This window comes from Callithrix jacchus, chromosome 2 (genome assembly GCF_049354715.1).
Source record: "Callithrix jacchus isolate 240 chromosome 2, calJac240_pri, whole genome shotgun sequence".
Taxonomy (NCBI): Eukaryota; Metazoa; Chordata; class Mammalia; order Primates; family Cebidae; genus Callithrix; species Callithrix jacchus.
The window spans coordinates 172,017,986-172,030,439 of record NC_133503.1 but is presented as its reverse complement, the minus strand read 5'-3'; the positions used below and the strand labels follow the sequence as shown (position 1 = coordinate 172,030,439).

Sequence of the window (12,454 nt, the reverse complement as noted above, 5' to 3'; positions counted from 1 at the left end):
TTAGAATTTCTTGGGGAGCTTTTCAAAATCCAGATACCCAGGCTTTCCCTATACCAATTAATCAGAATTTCATGGGGCAGGTCCCAGGCTACAGTATTTGTTTTAACTTCCAGCAAAGTTTGAAAAGCAAGCCATTAGATATAATCCTCTTATCTATCTCCTCTGTCCATTGTCTTTGTCTCTCCTTCCCCACTGCCTCAGATTCCCTCAAATTTGCACCCCACAAAGTTTTTCCAGAATTTCCTTAGTAGTCTACTTAGGCTACTGGATTACAGATTTGCTTTACTTTAACCCACTCTCCCTTAACCTGCTGCCAAGATGATCAGACTAACACGCAAATATTATCAAGTCACACCCCTACTTATAATACTTCAATGACTACCCACAGTACTCAGCATAAAGCTCAAATTCCATTAAGCATGAGTACCCTTTATGATTTGGGCCCTATCTATAACCTATAGATGCTTCTTTAGCCTTCTCTTCTATCACTACAGCATACACTGCTTTCACTCTTGCCATACTTACATGAATGTGTGGCACCATTTAATATTTCTGTGCCTTTGCTATTACTCAGCCCATATAACTCTTCTCCTTCAAGTCTCAATTTAGCTAACTCTTTAAGAAAACAAAATGTCTTTGATGCCTCTACTATGTGTTCTATGGAATCTAGTATAATCTTCTATTTAGTGTCAATCACACAAAATTCTTATGTTGAATTTATCTTTCTCTTCTGGGCAAGATAGCTGAATAAGAAGAGTCTGGTCTGTAGCTCAGAGCAAAACTGACACAGAAGGCGGGTGATTTCTGCATTTCCAACTGAGGTGCCTGGTTCATTTCACTGAGACTGGCTGGACAGTGGGTGCAGCCCACGAAGGATGAGCCAAAGCAGGGTGGGGCATTGCCTCACCCAGGAAGTGCAAGGGGTTAGGGAATCCAAGTCCCCTACCTAAGGGAAGCCCTGAGAGACTGTACTGGGAAGAATGGTATATTCTGGCTCAGGTACTGCGCTTTTCCCACAGTCTTCACAACCAGCAGACCAGGAGATTCCCTCCAGTGCATTCACCACCAGGGACCTGGGATTCAAGCACAAAACTAGGTGGCTGTTTGGGTACAAAGCAAGCTAGCGGCAGGAGAATTTTTTGTTAATACCCCAGTGGCACCTGGAATGCCAGCGAGACAGAACCATTCACTTCTCTGGAAAGGGGGCTGAAGCCAGAAAGCCAAGTGGTCTGGCTCGTTGGGTCCCACCCCCACAGAGCCAAGCTAGCTAAGATCCACTGGCTTGAAATTCTTGCTGCCAGCACAGCAGTCTAAGGTTGACCCAGGTCACTGAAGCATGGTGGGGGTGTGGGGTGTCCATCATAGCTGAGACTTGAGTAGGCAGTTTTATCCTCACAGTATAAACAAAGTCACTGGGAAGTACAAACTGGGTGGAGCCCACCTCAGCTCAGCAAGGGCTCTGAGGCCAGACTGCCTCTTTAAAATCCTCCTCTAGACAAGGCATCTCTGAAAAAAAAGGCAGCAGCCCCAGTTAGAGACTTAGAAATAGAACACCCATCTACCTGGGACAGAGCACCTGGGGGAAGGGGTAGCTATGGGCACATCTCGGCAGATTTAAATGCCCACCTGACAGCTCTGAAGACAGCATCAGATCTCCCAGTACAGCGTTCAAGTTCTGATAAGGGACACGCTGCTTCCTCAAGTGGGTCCCTGACCCCCGTGTATCCTCACTGGAAGACACCTCCCAGTAGGAGCCAACAGACACCTCATACAGAAGAGCTCTGGCCGGCATCTGGTGGGTGCCCATCTGGGATGAAGCTTCCAAAGGAAGGCACAGACAGCAATCTTTGCTGTTCTGCAGTCCCCAGGGGTGTTACCTAGGCAAATAGGGTCTGGAGTAGACCTCCAGCAAACTCCAGCAGACCTGCAGCAGAAGGCCTGACTGTTAGGAGAAAAATTAACGAATAGAAAGAAATAGTCAACAAGAAAAATGTCCACCCAGATACCCCATCCAAAGGTCACCAATATCAAAAACCAAAGGTAGATAACTCCACAAAGATGGGAAGAAACCAGCACAAAGAAAGCCAAAAATTCCAAAAAGTAGAATGCCTCTTCTCTTCCAAAGGATTACAACTCCTCACTAGCAAGGGAACAAAACTGGATGGAGAATGAGTTCGACTAATTGACAGAAGTAGGCTTCAGAAGGTGGGTAATAACAGACTCCTCTGAGCTAAAGAAGCATGTTCTAAACCAATGCAAGGAAGCTAAAAACTATATATATATATAAAGATTAGACTAATAGCTAAATAGAATAATCAGTTTAGAGAAGAACATAAATGATCTGATGGAGCTGAAAAACACAGCACAAGAACTTTGTGAAGCATATACAAGTATCAATAGCTGAATCAATCAAGAGGAAGAAAGGATATGAGATTGAAGATCAACTCAATGAAATAAAGTGAAAAGAAAAGATTAGAGAAAAAAAAGAGTGAAAGAAATGAACAAACCCTCCAAGAAATATGGGATTATATGAAAAGACCTAATCTGCATTTAATTGGTATACCTGAGAGTGACGAGAATAGAACCAAGTTAGAAAACACTCTTTAGGATACTATCCAGGAGAACTTCCCCAACCTTGTTAGGCAGGCCAACATTCAAATTCAGTAAATACAGAAAACACCGCACAAAGATATTAATCAAGAAGAGCAATCCCAAGACACATAATCATCAGATTCACCAAGGCTGACATGAAGGAAAGAATGTTAAGGGCAGCTAGAGAGAAATGTCAGGTTACCCACAAAGGGAAGCCCATCAAACTAACAGTGAATCTCTCTGCAGAAACACTACAAGCCAGAAGACAGTGGGGGCCAATATTCAACATTCTTAAAGAAAAGAATTTTCAACTGAGAATTTCATATCCAGCCAAACCAAGCTTCATAAGCGAAGCAGAAATAAAATCCTTTAAAGATAAGCAAATGCTGAGAGATTTTTGTCTCCACCAGGCCTGCCTTACAAGAGCTCCTGAAGGAGGCACTAAATATGGAAAAGAATAACTGGTAACAGCCACTGCAAAACCATACCAAATTGTAAACACCATTGATGCTATGAAGAAACTGCATCCACTAATGGGCAAAATAACCAGCTAGTGTCACAATGGCAGGATCAAATTCACACATAACAATATTCACCTTAAATGTAAATGGGTTAAATTAAAAGACACAGATGGGCAAATTGGATAAAGAGACAAGACCCATCGGTGTCCTGCTTTCAGGAGACCCACCTCACATGCAAAGACATACATAGGCTCAAAATAAAGGGATGGGGGAAGATTTACCAAGCAAATGGAAAGCAAAAAAAAGCAGAGGTTGCAATCCTAGTCTCTGATAAAAACAGACTTTAAACCAACAAAGATCAAAAGAGACAAAGAAGGGCATTACATAATGGTAAAGGGATAAATGCAACAAGAAGACCTAACTATCCTAAATACATATGCACCCAATACAGGGGCACCCAGATTCATAAAGAAAGTTCTTAGAGACCTGCAAAGAGGCTCAGACTCCCACATAGTAATAGTGGGAGACTTTAACACCCCATCACCAATATTAGACAGATCAATGAGACAGAAAATCAACAAGGATATCCAGAACTAAATTCAGCTCTGGACCAAGTGGACCTAATAGGCATCTACAGAACTCTCCACCCCAAATCAACAGAATACACATTCTTCTCAGCACCACATCATACTTATTCTAAAATTGACCACATAATTGGAAATAAAACACTCCTCAGCAAATACAAAAGAACAGAAATCATAACAAACAATCTCTCAGACCACAGTGCAATCAAATTAAAACTCAAAATTAAGAAACTCAATAAAAACCACACAACTACATGAAAACTGAACAATATGCTCCTGAATGACTACTAGGTAAATAATGAAATGAAGACAGAAATAAAGATGTTCTTTTAAACCAATGAGAACAAAGACATGAAGTACCAGAATCTCTGGGACACATTTAAAGCAATATATAGAGAGAAAATTTGTAGCACTAAATGCCCACAAGAAAAAGCAGAAAGAGCTAAAACTGACACTCTAACATCACAATTAAAAGAACTAGAGAAGCAAGAGCAAACACATTCAAAATCTAGAAGAAGACAAGAAATAACTAAGATGAGAGCAGAACTGAAGGAGATAAAGACAAGAAAAACTCTTCAAAAAATCGATGACTCTAGGAGCTGGTTTTTTGAAAAGGCCAATGAAAGAGATGGACTGCTAGCCAGACTAATAATGAAGAAAAGAGAAAAGAATAAAATAAATGCAATAAAAAATGATAAATGAAATATCACCACCAATCTCACAGAAATACAAACTACCATCAAAGAATACTTTAAACACCTCTATGCAAATAAACTAGAAAATCTAGAAGAAATGGATAAATTCCTGGATACATACACCCTCCCAAGACTGAACCAGGAAGAAGTTAAATCACTGAATATAATAATAACAAGTTCTGAAATTTAGGCAGCAATTAATAGCCTACCAACCAAAAAAAGTCAAGGACTAGGCTGATTCACAGCCAAATTCTACCAGAGGTACAAAGAGGAGCTGGTACCATTCCTTCTGAAACTATTCCAAACAATAGAAAAAGAAGAAATCTTCCCTAACTCATTTATGAGGCCAGCATCATCCTGATACCAAAATCTGGCAGAGACACAGCAAAAAAAGAAAATTTCAGGCTAATATCCCTGATAAACATCAATGTGAAAATCCTCAATAAAATACTTGTAAACCAAATCCAGCAGCATGTCAGAAAGATTACCGGCCATGATCAAGTTGGTTTCATCCCTGGGATGCAAGGCTAGTTCAACATACACAAATCAATAAACATAATCCATCACATAAACAAAACCAATGACAAAAACCACATAATTATCTCAATAGATACAGAGAAGGCCTTTGACAAAAATCAACAGCGCTTCATGCTAAAAACTCTCAATAAAATAGGTATTGATGGAACATTTCTCAAAACAATAAAAGCTATTTATGACAAGCCCACAGCCAATATCATTCTGAATGGGCAAAAGCTGAAAGCATTCCCTTTGAAAACTGACACTAGACAAGGATCCCCTCGCTCACCACTACTATTCAACATAGTATTGGAAGTTCTGGCCAGGGCAATCAGGCAAGAAAAAGAAATAAAGGGTATTCAAATAGAAAGAGAGGAAGTCAAATTGTCTCTGTTTCCAGAGGACATCACTGTATGTTTAGAAAACCCCATTGTCTCAGCCCAATATCTACTTAAGTTGATAAGCAAATTCAACAAGTCTTGGGATAGAAAATCAATGTGCAAAAATCACAAGCATTCCTATACACCAATTATAGACAAAAAAGAGAGCCAAATCATGAGTGAACTCCCATTCACAATTGCTACAAAGAGTATAAAATGCCTAGGAATACAACTAACAAGGGGTGTGAAGGACCTCTTCAAGGAGAACTACAAACCACTGCTCAAGGAAATAAGAGAGGACACAAACAGATTTCATGCTCATGGCTAGGAAGAATCAATATAGTGAAAATGGTCATACTGCCCAAAGTAATTTATAGATTCAGTACCAACCCCATCAAGCTACCACTGATTTTCCTCACAGAACTGGAAAAAACTACTTTAAATGTTATATGGAACCAAAAAAAGAGCCTGCATAGCAAAGACAATCCTAAGCAAAAAGAACAAAGCTGGAGGCATTACGCTATCTGACTTCAAACTATACTACAAGGCTACAGTAACAAAAGCAGCATGGTACTGGTACCAAAACAGATATGTAGACCAGAATAACAGAACAGAGGCTTCAATAATATGAACAGATGCAGGAGAGGATGTGGAGAAATAGGAACACTTTTACACTGTTTAGTGGGAGTGTAAATTAGTTCAACCATTGTAAAAGACAGTGTGGCAATTCCTCAAGGATCTAGAACCAGAAATACCATTTGACCCAGCAATATCATTACTAGGTATATACCCAAAGGATTATAAATCATTCTACTATAAAGACACATATGCAGCACTTTTCATGATAGCAAACACTTAGAAGCAACTCAAATGCCCATCAAAGATAAACTGGATAAAGAAAATGTTGCACACATACTGGAATACTACGCAGTCATAAAAAAGGAAGAGTCCATGTCCTTTGCAGGGACATGGATGAAGCTAGAAGCCATCATTCTCAGCAAACTAACACAAGAACAGAAAACAAAACACTTCATGTTCTCACTCATAAGTGGGAGCTGAACAATGAGAACATAGACACAGGAAGGGGAACTCACACACTGGGGCCTGTTGGGGAGGTGGAAGGCTAGGGGAGGGCAGCATTAGGAGAAATACCTAATATAGATGACAAGTAGATGGGTATAGCAAACCACCATGGTACGTGCATACCTATGTAACAAACCTGCACATTCTGCACATTACGCCAGAACTTAAAATATGATTAAAAAAAATAAAACTGCCATTTTGGTCAGGCTCAGACCTGTGCTGCCTCAGGATGTAAAGTGTAACAAGGGGGCCCGGGTCTGCAGCATGGGCCTGTGAGGCCTGTGGGTGCCTGTGATCCCCAGCTCCCCCCGCAGCTGACTCCACAGTGGTCCCCTCCAGTTGCCAGGTGCAGATTCGGGTTCCAGCCAAAGGCTGTGTGTTCTCCACCACTTATTGTTACCTCGACAGGCCAGGGTTACTGCAGTGACCCCCATAGTAGCCTTGGCCCTATGGTGGAGCCTGCAGCTACCCCACAGCCATACTTGGGGCTGGTCCTGCCTAAAAGTGAGACCAGTTTGTAATCCCCATGGTTTTCCATGGGAATTGGTGATATATGCAGGTGTTGTTGAATTTTTTGCTGTTCTCTTTTTGTTTGAGGAGAAGTTTTAGGTTGGTTAGGAGTTGGCTTTATGTGGGAAGAGAGAAAAAGCTTGAGTAGTGCTTTCTGGACTAATTGAAGAAAAAATGTAAACTGTTTGAAAAATTTAGCCTTATTCAAAAAGAGTATGAAGGCTATGAAGTAGAGTCATCTTTAAAGAATGCCAGCTTTGAGAAGGAGGCAATAGAAACACGAAGTTTGGAGGCAGCCTGTGAAAAGCTGAAAAGGTCCAATTCTGAATTTGAGGCTGAAATACTCTGTCTAGAAAAAGAGTTAAAAGAAGAGAAATCTAAACATTCTAAACAAGATGAATTGATGGCGGATATTTCAAAAAGGATACAGTCTCTAGAAGATGAGTCAAAATCCCTCAAATCACAATTAGCTGAAGCCAAAATGATTTTCAAGATATTTCCAATGAATAAAGAATGACAGAAGATAGCAATAATAGATGTTTTAAGTGAAAATTCTCCACTTCAGGAAAGCCAGAAACAGTTTTACAAGAAGCTGATGTGTGGAAAGAACAAGTGAGTGAACTTAATAAACAGAAAACATTTGAAGACTCCAAAGTACATGGAGAACAAGTTCTAAATGATAAAAATCACATCAAAACTCTGACTGAACATTTGCTAAAGATGAAAGATTGGGCTGCCATGCTTGGAGAAGACATAACAGATGATGGTAACTTGGAATTAGAAATGAACAGTGCATCAGAAAATGGTGCATACTTAGATAATCCTCCAAAAGGAGCTTTGGAGAAACTGATTAACGCTGCGAAGTTAAATGCTTCTTTAAAAACCTTAAAAGGAGAAAGAAACCAAATTTATATTCAGTTATCTGAAGTTGATAAAACAAAGGAAAAGCTTACACAGCATATTAAAAATCTTCAGACTGAACAAGCATCTTTGCAGCTAGAAAACACACATTTTGAAAGTGAGAATCAGAAGCTTCAACAGAAACTTAAAATAATGACTGAATTATATCAAGAAAATGAAACTCGACAGGAAATTAACAGTAGAGGAAAATTACTCATTAGAGAAAGAAGTGAAACTTTCTAAAGTAGAAATAAAGATCAGACATGCCACTGAAAATCTGGAGACCTACAGAAAGCAAGCTGAAGATCTTGAAGAACTGGAGAGAAGTATTCATTTTTATCAAGGGCAGATTATTTCCCATGAGAAAAAAAGCTCATGATAATTTGCTTGGCATCTCAGACTGCTGGAATGATTTAAGGAGAGAAAATGCTCACCACACACAAAAAGTAACTGAAACAGAGTTTAAATTTGAACTTTTAGAAAAAGATCCTTATGCACTTGATGTTCCAAATACAGCAATTGGCAATGGTCCCTCACCATTGGGTCGGCCTTCATCTGAAACAAGAGCTTTTCTTTCTCCTCCAACTTTGTTGGAGAGTCAGCTCAGACTCTCACCTTTGCTTTCAAGGGGAGGAGGAAGAGGCTCAAGATGCCCAGGGAATCCTCTGGACCATCAGACAACCGATGAAAGAGGAGAATCAGGCTGTGATAGGTTAACCGATCCTCATGGGGCTCCTTCTGACACTGGATCCCTGTCACCTCTGTGGGAACAGGACCATATAAATAGCAGTTATTTGCTTTTTCTGATCCACCAGGACAATCATATCCTGATTCAGCTCTTCCTCCACAAAGGCAAGACAGATTTTATTCTAATTCTGGTAGACTGTCTGGACCAGCAGAACTCAGAAGTTTTAATATGCCTTCTTTGGATAAAATGGAAGGGTCAATGCCCTCCTAAATGGAACCCAATAGAAATGATACCAAAGATGATCTTGGTAATTTAAATGTGCCTGCTTCATCTTTCCCCACTGAAAATAAAGCAAATGCCCCTGGCTTTGTTCCTCCACCTCTTACTCCAATTAGAGGTCCATTGTGTCCAGTGGATACAAAGGGTCTGTTCATGAGAAGAGGACCTCCTTTGCCCCACCTCTTCCAGGAACCGTGTTTGGAGCTTCTTAAGATTACTTTCCACCAAGGGACTTCCCAGGTCCACCATATGCTCCATTTGCAATGAGAAATGTCTATCCACCGAGGGGTTTTCCTCCTTACCTTCCCCCAAGACCTGGATTTTTCCCCACCCCCACATGCTGAAGGTCGAAGTGAGTTCCCTTCAGTGTTGATTCCACCTTCAAATGAGCCTGTTACTAACCATCCAGAACCACAGCAAGAAACCTGGCAATATTTTTGGTCTCTTCAAAAGTAATTTTGACTGATCTCATTTTCAATTTAAGTAACTGCTGTTACTTAAGTGATTATATTTTTGCTCAAACTGAAGCTTAATGGATCTATAATTCTCAGGATGGTATTTTTGTAAATAAAGATGATTTAAATACCAAAAAAATAGCTTTCTCGTTATACTCTCAACTTTTTAGTTTATTGTCTAATTGTTACCTGTCTTTGTAATCTCAGTGGGTAGCACAATGCCCAGCACAAAATGACACTTAAAAAAACTCTTGTAGATGGAAAAAATAAACAATAATAGACCTAAAAGCCATGTGGTATGCATTCACTATGGCCATTTGCTTTATAAGAAAAAACGGATGTCACCATTTTTAAATGTATAAAAGAAAGAGACATTCCAGTTGATTACAGAAAATCATCTAGAAGAAGTGAATAGAAACTATAGGAGATATTATTTTTGCTCCCTGTATAATTAGAACTTTTTCAGATGGGATGATTCCCATGAGGTGGGATGCTCAATTCCATAGAACTGTTCAAGCAGAGTCTGAATGCCTTTTTGTCCCTGAATGAGGAATGGGGGGATGGATAAAGAATTTCTAAAATTCCTTCCAACTTTAAGATTATTCCACTTTAAACTGAACATTTAGTAAACAGATAAACTGACTTTCACAAAACATTGTTTTTAGGTAGAAAAACTATTGTCCAAGAAGAATGAAGACTAAAGCACAAAGAAGTTGGCTATTTTCAAAAAAGTATCCTTCTGATCTATCTGGAATTAAAATAAGGGCATAAACATACTTAGAAAAAGATAAACTGCAATTTCAAGCTGTCACTAAATTTCCATAAATCGGGTAAAATTCTTAGAGGAAGTGGATCAGAGAAAACAAGTAACTGCTATGTATACCGACCTCTTACCCTAAGCCCTAAAAACTCATGCATAGATAATGACTAAGAAAATGAAAATAACAAATCAGATCAATTATACTAGAACTCCTTTACTGTCCAAGAATAGCCATCTCTTCCAATGAAGGAAAACTCAATAAATTACATTTAGAAAGAGCAACTCAATCACCCATGTAGCTTCTGGCTGCCACCCGAAAGATCAGAGGAAGTTATTATTAGAAACTTGGGAAAGGCATATTAGAAACCACAGCAAAGACCTTGGATATTTAAAAACTCAAATAGTTTCCATCTGTGTTTCAAGCCATAACAAAATTTGCCCAAACATTGGATATACTGGGGAGAAAGATAAATCAATACACAAGATTAGTAAATAAGAGATACATGGAAATGGAGACCCCTAGCAAATGTAGCTGTAGATACTGAGAAATTAAAAGTGGGAGGTAAGAAGAAGATTTTTACTAGAAAAAAAATCACACAGTTTATCCCTTTCTAAGCTAAAATGTCTGCATTTTATACAGAAATTGAAGAATTTTCCTGGCAAATAAAGTAAAGGAGGAGCTAAAACTCAAGAAGGACAATTCAAATAAGCAAATTGTGGAAATATCCCCAAAGGCCCACCGAACATTTGACAGAGTCCTCCAGATGAGCCTGTATCTCTACTTACATGGGCTGGTTACCAAGACCCAGAAGCTGTCTTTGAGGAAAGTTTATTTGCTAAATGTCAAAATTCCCACCTTCTGAGAAGTGTCGAATTCTTGCAATTCACCAAACAGTGCTTATTGCAAAGCCTATCACATAGTCTATTCTCAGGTAAGATTTATAGAATAAATGAATGAACAAAATCATCTAAGGTAAATGGATGTCATCAGATCCCAGTGCCCTTTCCTCTTACACAAATTTAAAACCATTTAGATATAAATATTTTGGAATTAAACTTAGTGTTCTTTAGCACTCTACAACTATGATATAGACCCTGGAATTATCTTCATTAGCACATCTTTGAAAATTACTTTCTAGTCCAGGCACAGTGGTTGATGCCTGTAATCCCAGCACTTTGGGAGGTCAAGGGTGGATCACTTGAGATCAGGAGTTCGAGACCAGTCTGGCCAACATTGCAAAACCTCATCTCTACCCTAAAAAATTCAAAAATTAGCCGGTTGTGGTGGTGTGCATCTGTAATTCCAGCTACTCAGGAGGCTGAGGAGGGAGAATCACTTGAATCAGGGAGGTGGAGGCTATAGTGACCCAAGATCGCACCACTGCACTCCAGCCTAGACAACAGAGTGAGACCCTGTCTCTAAAAAAAAAAAAAAAAAAAAAAAAAAACAGAAGAAAATTACATTCTGATATAATTCAAAATAGAATTCTTCCAAATGAAAAATTCTACTCTTTCTTCAATTATTCCTGAATTTTGTTAAAAATGCTGGTCTCAGCCTCCTAACAATTTCCCTTTAACTTGAGATCATGCTAGTGAACCTGTGCATCCATGTTTTGTCAAATTATTTTTCCCTTGTCGAGATGATGAGTTTTCCTAATTCATCCATATCCCTTCATCTGGGCTCTTCCCAGGCTCAATAACAAGCCTAGGAAGAAATTTATGGCCAGATACATGAAAAGGGCTTGCTATTGAGCCTAGGAAGAACCCAGGTGAAAGCATATGGAAGGATTAGTCTATGGCCATAAATGTACCTTTCCTCTAACAAATATAACTGACCTTTACAGAGTGTTTAATATTTTTATTAAATGAACAAATACATTCTCAAACCCCAGCCCTCCCTGTAGTAGTAGCATATCAGTAGATAGAACACTACCTTTTCATACGCCGAGTCTCCTTTTTCTGCAATCACAAACACATGTATACAAGATAAGCTAGATAAAGGACATGGAATTCCTTTTAGGCTTACCATCCTGGTTTCCATTATCTTCACACATATTTCCTTTAGGGCCTGACTGTTTTAAAATCTTTTGTTATGGGGTTTGGAGTGCATCTTGAAATATAAATATTTATGGTGAATAAAAGCAAAGTCAAGTTATACAACTTTGCAGCCAAAACTCCTCCCTGAACATTACAAGCTCATTTATTGCAAAAGAAGTTCTCCTTACTGAGAAAAAAGAAGCAAGACCATGAGGTATATCACTAAAATATCTAAGGATAAGCAGCCCAGCTCTGTATTATTCACAGCCAATTGTGATGCTGCTCAGAGAAACCTAACTCCCCATAGGCAGTTTGCTAATGCCCTTCTTACCTTACCTTTTTTAGAGTTCTATGAGCCCCAAAACTACAAGAGGATCCTAAGTTAGTTGAAGATAAAATGGAAACTGTGAGCAACTGAACTACAATTGAACTCCAGAGCAGCAGCCCTTTCACTCTGTCCCACTCTAAGACATGCTTTAACCTCTGCCTTCAGCCACTGCCAAAGCCATTAAGT

The 12,454-nt window shown here is 39.2% G+C and overlaps 1 protein-coding gene and 1 pseudogene across 1 annotated transcript in view; one reads left to right on the top strand and one right to left on the bottom strand.

Moving 5' to 3' along the window:
* Window positions 1-12,454, bottom strand: part of LOC144581659 (uncharacterized) — a 431,789-nt gene that overhangs the window by 294,329 nt on the left and 125,006 nt on the right. The window lies entirely within an intron of this gene.
* On the top strand, window positions 6,975-10,968 carry LOC128931433 (melanoma inhibitory activity protein 2 pseudogene; annotated as a pseudogene).